Source organism: Anas acuta, chromosome 1 (assembly GCF_963932015.1).
Source record: "Anas acuta chromosome 1, bAnaAcu1.1, whole genome shotgun sequence".
Taxonomy (NCBI): domain Eukaryota; kingdom Metazoa; phylum Chordata; class Aves; order Anseriformes; family Anatidae; genus Anas; species Anas acuta.
In genome coordinates this window covers 170647068-170665780 of record NC_088979.1, presented here as the reverse complement: position 1 = coordinate 170665780, position 18713 = coordinate 170647068, and the positions used below count along the sequence as shown (strand labels likewise).

At 35.8% G+C, this 18713-nt stretch overlaps 2 long non-coding RNA genes across 2 annotated transcripts in view; both read right to left on the bottom strand.

Annotated features, from left to right (window-relative positions):
• Nucleotides 1-17597, bottom strand: part of LOC137849580 (uncharacterized) — a 633107-nt gene extending 615510 nt beyond the window's left edge. Inside the window, exon 1 of the long non-coding RNA XR_011091965.1 lies at nucleotides 17559-17597. This is a non-coding gene — a long non-coding RNA (uncharacterized lncRNA). The remainder of the gene's footprint in view (nucleotides 1-17558) is intronic.
• Nucleotides 1116-9538, bottom strand: LOC137849576 (uncharacterized). Its single transcript, XR_011091962.1, has 3 exons — nucleotides 9332-9538; nucleotides 4020-4206; nucleotides 1116-2764 (listed from the first exon to the last, which is right to left on the bottom strand). It is a non-coding gene; the product is annotated as an uncharacterized lncRNA (long non-coding RNA).
• Nucleotides 17598-18713: the final 1116 nt, after the last annotated feature.

Below are 18713 nucleotides of genomic sequence, written 5' to 3'. Positions count from 1 at the left end.
AGATGAACATTCAGTGTATCCTGTCTCTCTTCTCTGTGTTTAGGAAGCTCTAATGAGCACACTATCACATGACATTATTGGCCATATTATTTTTGTTTGTGACATTAGCAAACAAAACCATTTCCAAAACATTCAGTTACGTCAACAATTACTTGCTGTCCCTACTGCAAGACACCCATCAACATTTCAGTGCATTAAAGGTGTTTTCATTGCTGTCATTTGACAGAAGAAGCACAGAGTTCATCCTTAACTTGAAGGAAGGTATGGCACGGAGAACATAAGCATTTTGATCACCTATCTTGTAAACTCTTTAACTCTTTTAAATTTTGAAGGTATTTTGGTGTTGTTTTTTGTTGTTGTTGTTGTTGTTTGTTTGTTTGTTTCTTTGGGTTTTTTTTGTTTTACAACTTCTTCCCAATTGTTTAGTATAAGTTGATGGTTTGACATTGTCATTTCATCCTCAGAACTAAAAGATGTGGTATGGTAAGAAAGTAGATTTAAAAAATAAATAAATAAATAAATAAAAACAAGCAAACAAACAAACAAATAAAGTTCTAAGTAGAGAACCAGTCAGCTGAAGAGGTCACTGAAATGTCTAAGAATTGGTACCCCAGCTAGATTGCTAGGTCTCACATAAGAACCAAGGGATTATATCATTAAACAGTGGCTAACAGTTAAAATAAATTAGGCAGTGATATGCTTGTTTACAGAAGCTAGAATCTGGGCGATAGACATCCATGTATGATCTTCATTCTTCCTGCAGAGAACTAAGATATCTTGGGATAGGCATGGCAGAGCTGATTTGGTCTTTAAAGATGATTTTGATGCATCAGCTAACGCAGACCACCGGGTTATAAAGATGGGTATAGTACAAATTCTTGAAGGTACTAGCCTTCAAGCATCTTGGGTATTTTGTAGTTCTTCAGAAGTGCATTCTCAAGTTGAATCCAGGCTTAGTGCTTATTGAAGGCCTGGAAGCAGCTCCCTTGATGGGACTGATCGAACTGAGAGCATTGTTTTTTCACATTACATATATTCCGCTGAAGGTATCATATCAATTCTCCTTGCTTCCTGTGGCTTTTCACCCCATCACTCTGTTATCCAGAGAAGGAACAGAGATAAAAGTTGTGTGTTTTTTTTTTTTGTTGTGTTTTTTTTTTTTTCTCTTTCCTATTATGTTTTGTTTGTTGTTTGTCATTTTGTTTTGTTTTTCCACTGCTATGAAGACATGCTCACATTGGGTTGGCATATTTATATATATATTATTATATTGGTATTATTATATTATTATTATATTGATACACAAATATATTTTAAATACATACATGCACTGTCTCTAGAGTTATTTACTTGGTTAGCTCAATAGCTCTCAGGTATTCTGGACGACTTTTTCCTATTAGCATGATATATCTCTCTTAGCATAATGAACTCTTGCAAAGGTCAAATTTAGACAATAAATGCTGCAGGAAATGATGACTCTACAATAATCCTGTTATCTTCCTACAACTCTAATTTCATTTTGTTGAGTTGAACAGAGCAAGGGTAAAAGGGTAACTATTTTCTGTCTACTAACACCCATGTAACCAAGTCCCCTGAGCACAGTGTCATGTTTAATCACTGCTGTAATATATTAGTAATAAAAATGTATTGTAAAAAAATATTTCAGGAGGGCGGAAGAAAGCAGAAGGAAGGCTTGTTATTAGCAAAATATGTTGAATAATTATTTAACTCATTTTTGTCTTAGAGGTTTGTTTGATAATGCTACCCTGATATAACAATATAAATAGAATGCAAACTGAATTGTGAATGCTTTTGTTGTTGTTAACAAATGTTGAGACTATCAATGTTAAATATTTGTATATGCAAGGTGGAACACCACTTCCAGACAATACTTTCAAAAGTTTGCAGCATTGTAACACTGCTCTGACCCAAACTAATAGAGCTTTATTCCTGCAATGGAACGTATTTTATTGTTATTTTTATTTAGTAATTAAAATAATTCAGTGCTATTTTTCATTAACTCTTTGGCATAATTACTCTCTGGATGACTTGTCCATATTTCCTGTTCCTATGCTAAAATAATATCCTGGGCGAAAACTCAACACACATTGGCATACACTTCAGAAAGCCCTGTCTTTCCTGGGGTGGTTTAAGGAAAAAAACAAAACAAACAAAAAACAAGGACCCATCTTTCTCCTGCTAGACAAGCAGTTTAATCCTATGACAATCTTATTTCAGTATGTGTATCCCAGTAGCTTACCATACCCAAGTCAATGCATTGTTGTCACCATTACAATACATCACCCAAGGGTAGTAGCCACTACAGTACTTAAGCTGCTTAAGAAGAACTTCCCCTGCTTTGTAGTTTTCTTCTCCAGATATGCTTGTTATCAGAACAAAATTTAAGCTACCTCTGTGACTTTATACCTCTCTGTTGCCTGGCTGTAACTTGACTTTTCTAGGGGTCTCTAAAGGGCCATGTATCAACTGAAGTCACAGGCATAGTGTAGGCCTACTCAACCTCTCATCAGACTAACTGCAACACGGTAGAAGCTATTTGCTAGCACATGGCTAGCCCATCCTTGGAAGAGATTTGGCATCATGCAGCAAGCAAATTAATTAGTTAAAAGCAACACTACATGTAGTCATGTGAGCATAGACATTATCAAATGGACTTTCTTAAAGTAAGGTTTTATAAACACCTCTATATAACAAATCTCAACATTTGTTTTTATACATCTCCAGGGTGGCCACACAAGGGATACTGCAAAAGAAAAAAAATATAGAATAGGTACAAACAAACTGAATTAAATTTATTTAATATGTAATATGTTCTTGTACAGAAGTACATTCATTAGCATGCTTCTAAATCATGCCAAACACATTGGTACTTGGGAATTCTGTGTGTGCTGTTACTGTAATTCATTTTGTTTGTTGTCTAAACTCTGATCAGAAAGTGTAGGAAGATTAACAGCTTACTAGCTAGGAAAAGCACAGTAAGTACTGAAGGTGTTCAGAAGTGCCAGTGAAGTTGTATTCTTCTCTGGATTTTTTTATATTCTTTTTTTTTTCCTCCGGAAAATTTCCCAGTGATGATAAATACAATAGGCCATTAAGGAGGTAAAGGCAATATTATGGTATTGACTCAGCCTGTTCCAAAACATGCAAAACCCATGGATAAAGGACCCATTTGAATGTCTGTGGCTATTAACTCTACCTTTTATGTTTTCATTATATGTGAATCCCAGCTGAGGTTTGTTACTATCTTTTGTAGCCTGTAGCAATAGGTTGAAGAGATGAGTTTACTCAGATATTAAAAACAGAAACCTGGAAACGTGAAAAATTGCAATGACAAGGAATGAAATAATTTCTTCTGATGTAGTGAAATGAAATCTTTGCCCCATGCACCTAATATGTCTGCATAGGCAACAGAGGCCTTAGTGATATTTGTTTAAACCAGCTTGCATCCCTCTATAAACAATACAAATGTCAGCTTCGTATGATCTCTATTCCGCACTTCTGACCTGGCAAAAAAAGGCTGCCCAAACAAAAAGTCTTACAATTTTGGATTAAAGTTCTCCCTCAAAGCCCCACAAAGTTGTTGTTGTTTTGATATATACATGTATATATATTTTAACTTATTGTTACTAAAGAAGCTTAATAATAGAATAATGAAGATAGAATAATATATCACTTAGAGGATCATTGCCCAACAGAAAGTGCATCCATCACAAAGGCAAGTTGTTTACAAAGTCACCCTTACTTTTATGAAAATCTGGTCAGATACATTCTACCAGAAAACCTATAATCAACTTCCCCAATATCTATACTGTTGACTAATTCAGACTCACTAGAAGTTACATTACAGCTAGCTATTGGGAAGCAAAAACCCAGCAAATGAGAATAGTGAAAGAAAATGTAGTTTAAGATGTTAACCGTTCTTTTTAAAGCTGTAAAAAGATAGTATATAGCCAGTAAAATAAACCTCTTGCTCCATATTCCACCATGTTGAAGCTTACATGAACAACTGCAGCAATGCATTGGGATCCTTGGAGTAGGGTACAGCTGAACCAGAAAACTCTTGGACAGGATAGCATTCACCATGAGAGGGGTGTTGACAGAAGTCCTTGATGCAGACTTCCTTGTGGAGGCATTATCAGTTCATCTGGAAAGACTCCCCAGTCCGTATGTACTGGCAACTTGTATCTGTAATGCATGTATCACATACATGCTCTTTATACTTGACCAGCTACCTGACTGATGAAAGTTTCTATACCTTTCCCTGCCCCCAGTCACTAACTGGCTACACAGTAAATTATGTGAGAAGTTAAGCAAGTTAAGGACTGTTTTCCATAAATAAATTGGAAAATTTTATATGTACATGTAATAAGGTTATTCTAAGTTATTAAAATTCACACTCATGGTAATGTAACATAAGCTTGGTTGGACAGAGGACTCAAAGATGGGCATTCCACATAGTCTCTGTCAAGACTGACTTTCCAGATTTTCAGACAAACTTTTTCTCACAGTATCTCTTGCACTTGGAAAAAATATATATAATAAAAATAAATAAATATAACAAAATAACAATAATAAGACCTTAAACTTACCTAAAAATCAATTCAGAATTATCTTTCAAGTCCCTTCTTTAAAATTCCTGTCACATACAGCCTACAAAATCTTGACTTCAGATTTACAGGAATATCATTTTTTGCTTGTCTGAACAGCAAGCATTTTCTTGTTCTCTGCCTTTGCAATAAGCAACATAGACTTTTAGACAATCTTCTAAACATGCCATTAGCCATAGTGCACACAAGTGGCCATGATATAGAATAAGGTAGAAGAGATCTTCCAAAGGAAATACTGGGCTGTTAGGTAAGGGAGCACAAGATCTTCATGAAATGTCCCAAATGTCATGGGAAAAACAGTATGAACAGAAAGATAAGTGGTTAAGAAACTATTGTAGAATTGAGTTGTTTTGATTTGATAAAAACTGTGGAAAAAAAGTAAAACCTGAGGTACTAATTATATTATGTTATATATATTAATATATATATTATATAATATATTGTAAAACATATATAATATAGTTCTCCCTTACATGGTCTACATATCCATTCATCTAAGAAAATATTCTAACTTTACCTTAAAAGAAAACAATTGCTAATTAGAGGTCAAATCTGCATGCCAATAGACAGAGTTAAGAGCTCTCCATCATGTTTTCAGGATGTAATAAATAGCTCAGTCTTCAAAATAGGACTATAATCAAAGTTTACAATTTATTAAAGGAATAGAGGTAAGCAAACAGCGCTGGGAGTCTCTGCTCCACCAAGACGCACACCAGTTTCATCAAGCAGCTGATTTTTATGCTCCTAGGCTGATACATATTCATTACTACTTCTAAACAAAACAAAAAAAAAAAAAAAACAGGGTTATTATAGTTAGTTTCCAGAATCCAAACCCTCCTACTGGAGCATGCGTATCAGTCTCTGGTGGCCCCTCTGGGGGTCTCTCGTGCTGAAGGCTCATAGTCTTCCTCCCTCTTGTCCTTCTCCTTTGTCCAACTTGGCTGTATGTCAGAGACTTGTGCAACATCCCCTGCAAGCTTTGTCTTTTAGTTGTTCTTCAGCTCTCCCCATCTCCTTAATCTCCTGGCCAGATATCAGAGACTTGCATAGTGTCCCATGCAATAGTCATAATAGTTAGCAGCTATTCTGAAACCCCCCAGATATCAGAGACTTCAACAAAAAGCCTACAAATACATTTCCCTTCAAGCTCTCTATTGACATGAATTGCTAAAACGTTTCTTTGCAAGATACTAGAACTATATACGTTAACCACTCTGTTTTTCTTAGACTTGTGGTTATACAAGGGTATGTAAGACAGAAGGTCACATTCATCATACCATGCGGCCCTAGCATTGTTCCATACTGACATGAATCAGATGAACATATCTCACAGGGACTCCAGCAGCCTCTGTACAGAAGTAGAGACTTTCCGTAGTACACTAACCAGAAAGACAGAGAGAAAGAGATTGCTTGACTTGAAAAGAAATTGCTGACAGAAGACTTATCTGTAGAAATGGAGCTGAAAAGCAAAGTTCAATGACTTTTTTTTTTTAGAAGAGCGTTTGCAGTTTAATGCTCAATCCTTTTGCAGCACCATTGCCAATTGGATAAAATATTTAATGGCACTGTATTTTGAACGATATATTTTTGACAATGCATTTCATGCTTTGAATGCCATTGAAGTTATGAGATTGGAGTGAATAATGAAAGAGTAACACAGCAATCATTATGGCACTGTGTTCAGATTTGTTATTCTTCATTGACATGCCACTAGCTAAATCAAGTCTTGGTAATACATAACTGGTTCTAACTTTGTAGGAATTACATTAAGATATAAGAAGGTCTCAACCTTCTGTCTTATTCTGTGCAATATTGAAGTCACATTAATATTTAAAGCTTCAGTATCCATTGTGGGAAATAAAATTTTAAAGAGCATGTACAAATCTGTGCTACAAAAATTTGATTTCAGAGCTTTAGTTTTCATACCACTGTTATCTGTTCATAAAGCAATCCAGCCAGGAAAGAAAGAATAGCAGAGAGCCAGACAAGCTTTCAAAATGTTTATCATAGTGTTTCATGTACATGTATGAGTAAATGCGGCATTTTCAGGATTTCAATACTACTTGGTTTAAAGTTATAAAAGGGAAAGCTTGAAAAGAAAGGAAGTTATTCAAGAGGAAGTATAAATACAAGTATTAATAAACAATGATAAGACAATAACCTACATGTCTTCAACAAGAAGTAGCAGAGTTACTCATTTAGAACAGAAATTTGTCATTACTGATTTTGAGGATGTCAAAAGTGCAATGTTAAAAAACACTTAAAGCCATTGTAGCAGTTGCAGGATGATCAAAAATAAAATAAAATTTAACAATAAATACTAACCAAGTGCTTATAAACGAAGTGACAAATGACTCATTTCTGGTTGAAATCACAAAAGCAGGTGTAAAATGCCTGCTGTTCACAGAGAAGTTGTATGGGAACCTCTTCTGTTTTATTGCTCCAAAGTACTGCAATTGTATCTTCCTCCCATGCCATAATCACTGCTTATTTTCACTGCATTATAGCAGTGCAAAACATGTACAAAACAATATACCAAATCAGATCAATGGTGGTGCTGCTTGCTTAGACAAACAGACAAGTTGAGCACAAAACTCTCACAATGAGAAAGATTTTAAAACTCTGTGGTACTGAAATCTGTGCAATGGGTAGCTCAACTCCTGATGTAAACCACAAACTTCATTTGCTTCATGTATCTTTAGCACAGCCAGTGTTACTACCGCAGATACGCTTGTTCATATAAATACCTTGTTTCTTTTCACTCCTCTTAAATTCTTAACTGTCAGCAAGCCCTTAAAAGTGATTTCTGTAGAATGACTGAATGCTAAGGGTAAATATATTAGTTTTTTATCATTTTTATGTGCCCTTTAATTTCATTGAGTTTTGTCTTGAATTGTGAGATAGAATAAATGGGTAATCTGAACTGCCGTCACACCAGTTTGAAGAAATTATCTCAATTATAATTGAAGACATACTCTTTTTTTTTTTAAAAAAAAAAAAAAAAAAGCATTAACAACTTGTGATACTCTCAGAATTCCTACTCTTCAACAATCTTCAAAAGAGTTTTTCCCAGTCAGCAGTCTCTGCTGCTCCAGTGTAAACTTCAGCTCCTTACCCTGGTGTTCATGATGCACCTCTGTTGTGTTCTTCCTCAAGGGAAAATAAATAAATAAATAAATAAACTGCAATATTTTAGTTATTCTTCTTCTGAACTATTTCCATTATTTCCACACCAAGATATTATAATGCTCCCTTGTATCTAGCAACAATAACCATAACAGAAATCTCACTCTCGTGTTCTCTCATTCTTGGTGTAGTGTAGGAGAAACTTCATGTCTGATTTGTATGTAGTTATTTTACATATATGCATGTTGCAGCTGCCCCATTTTTGCAAAGCATTCTGATAATAACACAAGTTATAAAGAGTTCTTGTATCTGTCTGTGAATGCCAGGTTATCTGCAGTCATCTACACCTTCATATTAAAACATTCTATCCTCCATTGACATCCTCACAAAATGTAATAAGGGATGCAATAATCACAGAGAAAGGCAAGGCAGTAGTCTGTAAGAGACTTTCAGTGGCAGATATATAAGTCAGTGAAATCTAAGAAAAGAAAAGAAAGCACCTGAGTAGTGCTCATGATTGTTTTGTATCAATCACTGAGATTTCCTCCTAAAATTATCAACTGGATTGCTTCAAGATGCACATGGTTGTATACACAGATTGCACATCCAGGATGCTGATCCCTCGTAATTATGGAGTTACATGTTTCACTTTTTCGAGTGAGAGTCAGAAGGAACTGAGCTACCAGCAATTGTATTTGGTTTGATACAAAACAGAGCAGGTCAAATCCAGCAGGTCACAAGACCCCAAGAGCTGAGCTGGTTAAGTAAGCATTTTAGTCAGTATGACTATCATGTTTCTAACAAATTTACAGAACCATAGAAGCCAATTAATTCCTTCAATGATTTGAAAGTAGATGCTGTCAATGATGAAAATGTTCTAGAGAAAAATACTTTTCCCAGTTTACCCCCATTCCTACCTAATTACCTCAACCTTTTCTAGATTTTGCATGTAGCAGCATGCTCTTCTAGTAAGGCAAGATTTGATCAGGCACTTAAGAAACCAGTACTTTACCTAAAGTTTCAGGAACAGATAGGCATATGAGGCTTCTTTGAGCCAGACATCAAGAGCATGGGATAAACAGTGTTATTTCATAAGAGGGGAGGGGAGCTCTACAGTGGACAACCACCAGAGAGCTCTCTGATGGGATGCAATCTAAATGTGCTACTGCAGTGCTGCACCCTACAGCTCCTAATGCCTGTGATATCCTTGCCCATAATTTATCTCCTTAAAATTGACAACATCTCTGGTTGACAGTAAGCAAAAGGTAACCTAAAGAATCAGGGAATAATGCTACTTACATTGGGCCAAAGTGACCTGCAAAACGCTACATAAGCTGTTTTGCAGTATATCAGAACAAATGCTGGCAGCTGCCACTGAGCATGTAATGGAGTTCTTAAGCATAATACCCATTTAAGGGATGAATAAATAAATAAATAAATAAATAAATATTAAATCCTACATTCCTAAATTAAGTTAAGCATAAATAAGGAAAAAATAAAAATAAAAAAGTATTACCCAAGTAGTAGTAAGAGGAAAGATTAAATCCATTAAATATTAAGAAAAATCATGCAATTACCTTTTAAGGACAAGATATCATCTCTCCCAAGTTAACAAAGTGATAAATTTTTTAACTTCAAAAATATTGATGTCTTCACTATCTTTTTTCTACATATTGCACTAAACATATTCTATTTATTTTACCCAGCCTATAGCATCCTGCTAATGCTTGTTTTGCTGACCTCATCATATGCAGCTGTTGAATGACTATGACTAAGTGTGAAGAACAAATACAAATACCAAGGGGAAAAGGTGGAAATTTTCTGTGATCAGCTGCCTTATGTACATAATTAATCAAATGACAGCTGACATTGATCCAAAGTTGTTAGTCTGCTGAGACAAAATCATTCACAGATATTCTATCCCCTCGTAAATTAAAGAGAGTGTTTAGCATTGTAGGGTATTTACTTGATTGGCTGTAAATCATTGACAGTTCAGATAAACTATCAGTATGTGATGCTTTCTGATGCTAAAGTCATGACACTAATCATGGGCATGATGGATTCCAGACAAATGCATAAAGAAGTACTCCTTACAACAAGTTCGTATGATATTAGGACTAATGTGAAAAATTTACAGACCCTGACATTTTAAGAGTATGTCATAATATGGGGTTTACAATTTTAAAATTACATACTTTAAAAGGATGGATGTTCATTAGCTTCATGGAGAAAAGAAAAAGAAAAAGAAAATAAAAAAATAAAAGCATCATTAAAAAAAAAAGCCTCAAGGGTGTTTCATACGAAACACTCACGAAGTAGAATCAAAAATCATTTTTGAAAATCTGCAGGACTGAAGAAAGGAAGAAAGAAAGAAAGAAAGAGAGAGAAAGAGAGACATCAAAATTAGAGAAAAGAAATTGAGAGCATACTTTAGCACACTCTTGATTATTATAATTTTCACTTGTAGTCCTGTTTACATTACTTATTGGAGGAATGAAAGTGATGTTGGTGGAAAAGTAATGTGGTGTTTTCAAAAATGTCATTAAATGACACTAAAATTCTGCATTTATCATACCAATATTTGTCTCTAATTTTGTGAAAAGGTTTTGCTGTCAAACATTTTCTTATATGCTGCATCACTTTAATGGCTGTCTTAGGCTCACATGATGTGAATATATATTCATTTCATTATATACATAACCTGAACAACTTTTGTTGCATGAAGACTTAATTTGAAGTTAACGTAGAACTATGTGATAGGTTGTTCTTAAACAAAAATTCTTCAGAACAAATTGTCTGACATCATGAAGACTAAGTGAGCAATACCCTGTGAATTGTCCTTGGATCTCAATAGTTAAGGTTAATAATCCCTCCAAATAATGTGATATAGGATGATAATTTCGCTTAGAAAATAAAAGATAATAAACAAATAAAATTCTACTTCAGCAACCCACAGAGGACACATGCAGCTTAACTTCTGAGTGTAAAATAGGGATTGGAAAAGTTATGTTCAAAGGCATAGTAATGTGATGTTTAAATATGTTATCCCTACACTGTACCTTCATATTCTTCAAAACCACTGCATTATACTTGGACTCCTGTTGGGCTGCATAAGACAGTGGCTTTCATTGTGACAGGTCATAAATACTGTCCTGCTGTGCAGTGCTTTACAGGGTTGAGGGTAATTGTGTGCAGCTTAAAAACACACTAGTAACATGACCCCCAGACTCCATGAGCTCAACACAGAAAGAACAAGAAAAAAATAAGAAGAAATGTTTCAAAAATTATCCACAACTTATAAAAGACAACAAGAAACTTTTAGACATTGGTTTATATTAACTATGGGCTTGTGAGAAGTCACATGCAATTTAAAAAAAAATAATAATAATTTTCTGTGTATGTTTCTTCACATACATTTTGCAGATCAAAAAAATAAAGCATAATCTACTGCGAGTAGTTATAGAGTATCAAGGAAAGGGGAAGAGGAAGAGGAAGGGAAGGGGAGGGAAGGGGAGGGGAGGGAAAACCTTTGAGTGAAATGCATTTGCAAACTACATGCAGTGGGAATTATGTCTTTTCGGTTTTGTTTTGTTTGTTTGTTTTGTTTTTACTTTCCCATGGCTGTGGATTAGAAGGAGATCTGACAATGCTGAGTTATTAGCATCAAGGCTGAACCCACAACCAGCCATGCACACATGCACCACACACACTTTAAACACATGGCTATCTGCATGGATCAACACAGACAGGAAACAGTGGCATCCACCAAAACAAAAAGATCATCCACACAAACACGAACAGCACCAACCCTGTTCTTCCTCTTTGACTGATCAGAATTAAAACCTTCCAGTGGAATATACACTGTGGGTGTGTCCAGAAGCTGGTGTTAGGCACTCTGTTTACCCAGTAGCTGTCTCCTAGACCTAGGACTTCATGACTTGCTGGCACCTCAGGCCTCTGAGGTTTGTGCTTTGACTCCAGCTGCTGGTAACCAGATCTCTTAGTCTATTATCAGCTAGTCCAGCTTGAATTTCCCTAGCACTCACATATACCCACAAAAGAGACAGTTAGGATTTAGTGAGAATATAGGATAACTTGCAGTGATCAGGTTCAGCCAGATAAGTATACTGACCAGCCCCTGTCTACACGCAAGAAGCCTCTTTTACCTTTCACCCTTTATTTTCCCATGCTTGTTCCTCCCCAGTGCACTCCAACTCCTCTCTTTCTTTGCCTTTTGTCCTTTCACTAAACATCCCATGATGAACGTCACATATTCCTAAACTTCTGTTCTCCCTGCATCCCATGATAGGTCCTGTACTCTGTAGGCAGTAAGCTCTTTTCATAATGTCAATGATAACACTAGGAACACCAAGTCAGCATTCTTCATTAGAACTGATTAAATTCTTGGGGTTCCCCCACCTGCTGTGGTTCCCCTAGTCCCCTTAGAGCTTTTTGTTTATGAGCATTTGCTTTTAATCATATTGCCTAATGACCTGAGTTCTCAGTATAGAGTAGATGGATATAAAGAAAATTCAGTATCTTGTTACAAGTAGAAGTAAAAGCAAATTATTCTGAAATAATTTTGCCTCAAATTAGAAAATTTGCCCATGCCCCAGTGTCTAGGATGACTTCATAAGGTAGAGCCGTAATGCTGATTTAGAAACAAAAGGCCACAAGTAATCTCCAGAGGCATTCTGACCTTCCCAAGATAGAGCGGAGAAAAAACAGTTTGAGGCATAACCCTCTTGAAAGGACTCCTACTCAGACTTTGCTAGCATGAACTGAATGCTTTCACCAATAAACTATCATATCCAGGGGAAAGGAGAGGAAGAGGAAAAGCAGACTTTGGTCCAGGGTTGTGTTGCCTCTTTCAGGATGCTTAACAAAACAGACTCTAAATAGTCCCTCATTTTTCACTGTCTGAGGCCGAGGGTCCTGAAAGTCAGACAATATCCTTGTAATTCTTCCAGTCTCTCTTTTGTATGCTAGCAGGACAAACTGTAATTTATCCCGGCTGAACACTGAGGATTAGCCTTCAATCCTTAAAAATAAATATATGAATTTTTCACTTCAATTTAATTAATGCACGTTGCCTTTATCATTGCAGAAGCCCAGAGACAGAGAGGAATTGCAGTTTCAGTCTGAGATAAACTGAAGAAGGTCAGCCCAGCAAGGTGGTATGACTACTGATGTTAACAGTAGATATTTCATGATAAAAACACAAGTGCTCAGTCTTCATTTGAATCTTTCAATGTGTTTTTATGTAACTGTGTTCTCATTTGTAAAAGGAAGATTGTTTTTAAGCAACAACAAAGCAACCCCCAAGTGCCACCCACATTGTGTAAGCCCAGATGAACAACAGGTCTTAATCAGACAACTTTTATATTTATGTATTTATTTATTTAATTATTTAGGATGAGCCTCTGCTAAATAAATTCCGTTACTGAGAAAAAAAAAATCCAGGGGATAATTCATGGCAATATTCCTGGATAAAAATGACAAATGAAATACACTGGAGATAAATAAAAGGAAATCCAAAATAGTGCTCAGGGAATAAGGATGATTCTGACATAGGTAAAATTTGAAGTAACAGCAAATACCACAGGGGTCCCTTCAGAAACAGAATAAAGGAACAAAGTAAATATACAACACAATGAAACACAAGAACTAGATGCCTTGAAGATATTCATAATCTAACATCTATACAGAAGAGGTAATCATAGCATCATAGAACGGTTTTGGTTGGAAGGAACTCATCTAGTTCCAACCCCCCTGCCATGGGCAGGGACATCTCCCACCAAACCAGGTTGCTCAAAGCCCCATCCAGACTGGGTTTGAACATATCCAGGGATGGGGCATAATAAACCTATCGTGAAAAATAATCAGCTCATTTTCCAAACAAACAAACAAACAAAAATTGTGGAGGAATGAAAATGAGAAGAAAACTGAATTCACTGTCAGTAATGAGGAAGGGACTGCACAGCAATAGGGCAAACAAACAATATACAAAGTGCCACAACCAAAATGACAACTCAGAGAGTTTAGATAAACCCACAGTTGTAGTTCAGCAGTTCTGAAGGAACCTGAATTCTCTATGTCAGGAATCTAAACAGACACAGCTAATACTCACAACCATGAGCAGTAGCATGACTTATTTACTTATTTTAAGTAAATTTTATATATCAGTGTATAATCCTGACATGACCGGATTATCAAGTGTAAAGCAAATAACTTTATTAATAATTCCATCTCAGTGAGTAGAGATCATGACACTAGTATTCTGATTTTCTTTCTCTCTCTCTCTCTCTCTCTTTATTTAAATTATTTATTTAATTATATAAGGCTACAGCTTCTGGGATATTATCTCCGTGGATGGGATTCAGTTCAAGATTAAGATATGCACAGTTAACTGTTTATGTCTAGGTGAGCTTGATGTCTATGATCCCATTATAGGCAATGGATATCTAGATAAACATTCAATAAAATCTAGGGTTTAGCCAAGCGATTAACCAGCAGGTACAGTGATTTTAGGGTCCATGAGCTCTACAAAAATGTTCTACACCAACTATAACAAGAGTTTATAGAATCATAGAATAAATCATAGAATCATAGACTATCTTGAGTTGGAAGGGACCTTAAAGATCATAGAATCACAGAATCTTTGAATGTCTTGGGTTGGAAGGGACCTCAAAGATAATCTAGTTCCAATCTCCCTAATAAAGGTAAGGATGCCACCCTGATCAGGTTGCTCACGGACTCATCTAACCTGGTCGTGAACACCTCCAGGGGTGGGGCATCCACAACCTCTCTGGGCAACCTGTTCGAGTGTCTCACCACCCTCTGAGTGAAGAATTTCCTCCTCTAACCTAATTTTCCCCTCTTTTAGTATGAAACCATTCCCCCTTGTCCTGTCATTATCCCATTGAGCAAAGAGTTGATCTTTTTTATAAGCCAGCAGTGTTTTTTTTTTATAGTACTGACGTGTTGCAATGAGGTCACCCCAGATCCTTCTCTTCTGTGGGTTCCAGCTCTCTCAGCCTTTCTTCATAGGAGAGGTGCTCCAGCCCATTTATCATCTTTGTAGCCCTCATCTGGACTTTTTCTAACTGGTCCACATCTTTCTTTTACTGGGGACATGGTATTCCAGGTGGGGCCTCACGAGGGCAAAGTAGAGGTGAACAACCACCTCCCATGACCTGCTAGTCGTACCTCTTTTGATGCACCTTAGTTGGCCTTCTGGGCTTCAAGCACACTCCACCAGCTAATGTCAAGCCTTTTGTCCACCAGAACCCCCAATACCTATTGCACATGGAAACAACTATGTTTATGTATTTAAAACTGAAGCTGATTTGAATCTCAATTGTTTTCTTGACTACTTAATTCCCTCTTAATTGCTTGACAGTACATCAATATACAAAGTGCAGAAGATGACTCTGAAGCAAAAATAATATATGATAAATATCTATATATAATATAGATAACATTAATATATAATATAAAATACATGTATTTAAATAAAAATATATTAACAGAACTTCTTTACTGAAAGGGTTGTTAGACATTGGGACGGGCTACCCAGGGAAGTGGTGGAGTCAACATCCCTGGAGGTCTTTAAAAGACGTTTAGATGTAGAGCTTAGGGATATGGTTTAGTGGAGGATTTGTTAGTGTTAGGTCAGAGGTTGGACTTGATGATCTTGAGGTCTCTTCCAACCTAGAAATTCTGTGATTCTGTGATTCAGAACAAATATCTGACACAAATGAAAGAATTAAGGAGAAAAAGAAAGAGAAACTGTAAAAGCAATAGAAAACTATAGGCTAAAAGCAGTCTCTGAGCATATTTTCCTTCTCATGCTGCAATTGAACTTTACAGTACTGAGTACATACATTCTCTTTTATTATCATTCACCTGTGTGAAATGCACTGGTAAAACATAAACTTGCACCAACCGTATTAAGATATGTTTGTTCAATGAGATTAAAAAGTTGCAAACTTTAAAATTTTATTGATAAATTTAACTGATTCCTCCCAACTTATGACTGCTTAATTCTGAAAGGTTAATACATAAATACATATTTTAGACAATTTAGATATGTATCATTGGTAATAACATTGATTTTTCAAACTGTTTTGTTGTCATAGATTGAAAACATCTTCTTATATAAAAAAATATTAAGTCCCCACCATTGAAAGGACTTCTAAAACACATTCTTAAATTAGATAATAATTTTTCCTCTGATAACGTTTCTAGAGTATCAAAGATTACAGAAACAAAATCACTAGGGTCATTAATGCAGTTGTCAAATAGTATCGACCCCAGTACTGACCTCTGGGTATACCACTGATAACTGGTCTCCAGTTTGATTTTGTGCAACTGATCGTGACATTCAGAGCCTGGCAGTTCAGCCAGTTTTCAGTCTCCCTCACTGTCCATTTTTCCAGCCTATATTTCATCAGTTTGTCAATGAGAATGTTGTTGGAGACAGTGTCAAAAGCCTCGTTAAAGTCAAGACAAACAACATCCACCGCTCTCCCCTCATCCACCAAACCAGTCATCTCATTGCAGAAAACTATCAAGTTGGTCAGGCATGATTTCCCCTTCATAAATCAGTGCTGACTACTCACAAACAACAATCTGTCAGAAGATACATTGGTATCACTTTGGTAGACCTACATGTGTGCTAAAATGAAAAATAAAATAAAATAAAATAAAATAAAATAAAATAAAATAAAATAAAATAAAATAAAATAAAATAAAATAAATAAAATAAAATAAAATAAATGAAAAAATGGAGTCTGAAGTCTGAGAGGAAATAAGTAGAAATAATATGAACATATAGTCATCAATAACAAAAATCTAGTTCTATATTTCATTTACAACATTTACAGTATTTAAACATTACATTTATTTATAACAATTTTATTTTCAGAATTCAGTTTCAAGTCAGACAAAGTTTTTCTTTCAGTTATTAAATAGATCAACAATTTTTTATATTATTATATCTGAAAGGTATATTTTTATATACCTTTATATATATATATTTTATATATATAAATATATATATATACCTTTTTTTACCTATATATATATACCTTTTTTATATATTTTTATATTATTTTCTGAAAGGCTGATACTACTGTGCTAAATTTGAAGACTATAGTTCTTATCAGGAATAATTTTGATAAAAAAAAAAAAATAAATAAATAAAGGGAGGGAGGGGGAAGACAGTAAAGTTGTTAAATCAATACATTTGCTTTTAGTAAGTTTATGGTAGCAGAAATCTCTATCTTCCTATGTTTCAAAAATTCTCTAATTTTAAAAAGGAAGATGGATACAGTTTTTAAAAAGGGCCCCTCTAGAATTAGAATATTTAACAGGAAGCGTCTAAGTCTTTCAAAATTGTTCTGAAAATGTGATTAAAAGGTCAAAGTTTATCTTCAATTTTGTCTAAGTCCAAAATGAACATGAGTAACAAGCTCTGTTGAGAAATAATTTCATAGTTTTCTTGGCATTAAAAACTTCAGTTTCCATTCCAGTCTCTATACTCTTAATGTAATGTCGTGGTTTAACCCGGCCGGCAGCTAAACACCACGCAGCCGTTCGCTCACCCTCCCCCCTCCCTCTCTGGGACGGGGGAGAGAAATGGAAAGTGAAGCCCGTGAGTTGAGATAAAGACAGTTTAATAAGACAGGAAAATAATAATAACAAAATAATAATAAAATAATAACAATAATAATACAATGGTGATAATAGGAAAGTAATAATAGTATGTACAAACAAGTGATGCACAATGCAATTGCTCACCACTCGCTGACCGATGCCCAGCCTAACCCCGAGCAGTCCGGCCCCCTCCCCCCAGCTAGCCACCCCTATATATTGTTTAGCATGATGTCAGATGGTATGGAATACCCCTTTGGCTAGTTTGGGTCACCTGTCCTGGGTCTGTCCCCTCCCAGCTCTTACTGCACCCCCAGCCTGCCCGTTGGCAGGACAGAGCAAAAGGCTGAGATGTCCTTGGCTTAGTATAAGCACTGCTCTGCAACAATTAAAGCATCGGGGTGTTATCAGCACTCTTCTCATCCTAAGCCAAAACACAGCATTCCACCAGCTACTAGGAAGAAAATTAATTCTGTGCTAACTGAAACCAGGACATGTAATAAATGATGTACTCAACTGTGTGTGGAGAAGAACAACAAAGCCAGTGAAGGGACTAGAAAACACAGTTTATGAGGATCTGAGGGAACTGGGATTGTTTAGTCTGGAGAAGAGGAGGCTGAGGGGAAATATTATCACTCTCTACAACTACCTAATAGGCAGTTGCAGCAAAGAGGCCGTTGGTCTCTTTTCTCCAATGACAAGTGTTAGGACATAAGGAAACCGTCACAAGTTATTGCAAGGGAGGTTTAGATTGGATTTTAAGAAGAATTTCTTTGTGGAAAAAGTAGTCAAGCATTGGAACAGGGTGCCAAAGAAATGGCAGAGTCCCCATCCCTGGAGGTATTTAATAAAAGATGTGTAGATGTGGATTCCTTAGTAGGGAATTAGTAGGTGGGTCTTTGCAGGTCAGGCTGATGGTTGGACTTGATCTTTTCTGACCTTGATGATTCTGATTCTGTGATTCTAAATTAATAAAAATCTGACAAAGACAAAATAATCCAAGAAATATTAGAGTTCAGACATTAAGATATGAAATGACTATTTCTATGCACTTTCTTTGAAATAATTATTTTTCCAGTACTTGTTTTACATAAAGTTCTACAGGAGGTAGGCATCCTTGCTATACTTATTGAAATTTGGAGAAATAATCAGTACTGCCAGCAGAAAACACTAGGATGATCAAAATATTCTTGCAGAGTATCTACTGAACTGAGAAACTATGCGGTTTATTTCTTTAAGTATAGATACCAAGTATCCACAACAGGCTGGAAAATGGTCTCTGCTTTCAGAAAAGAAGAAATG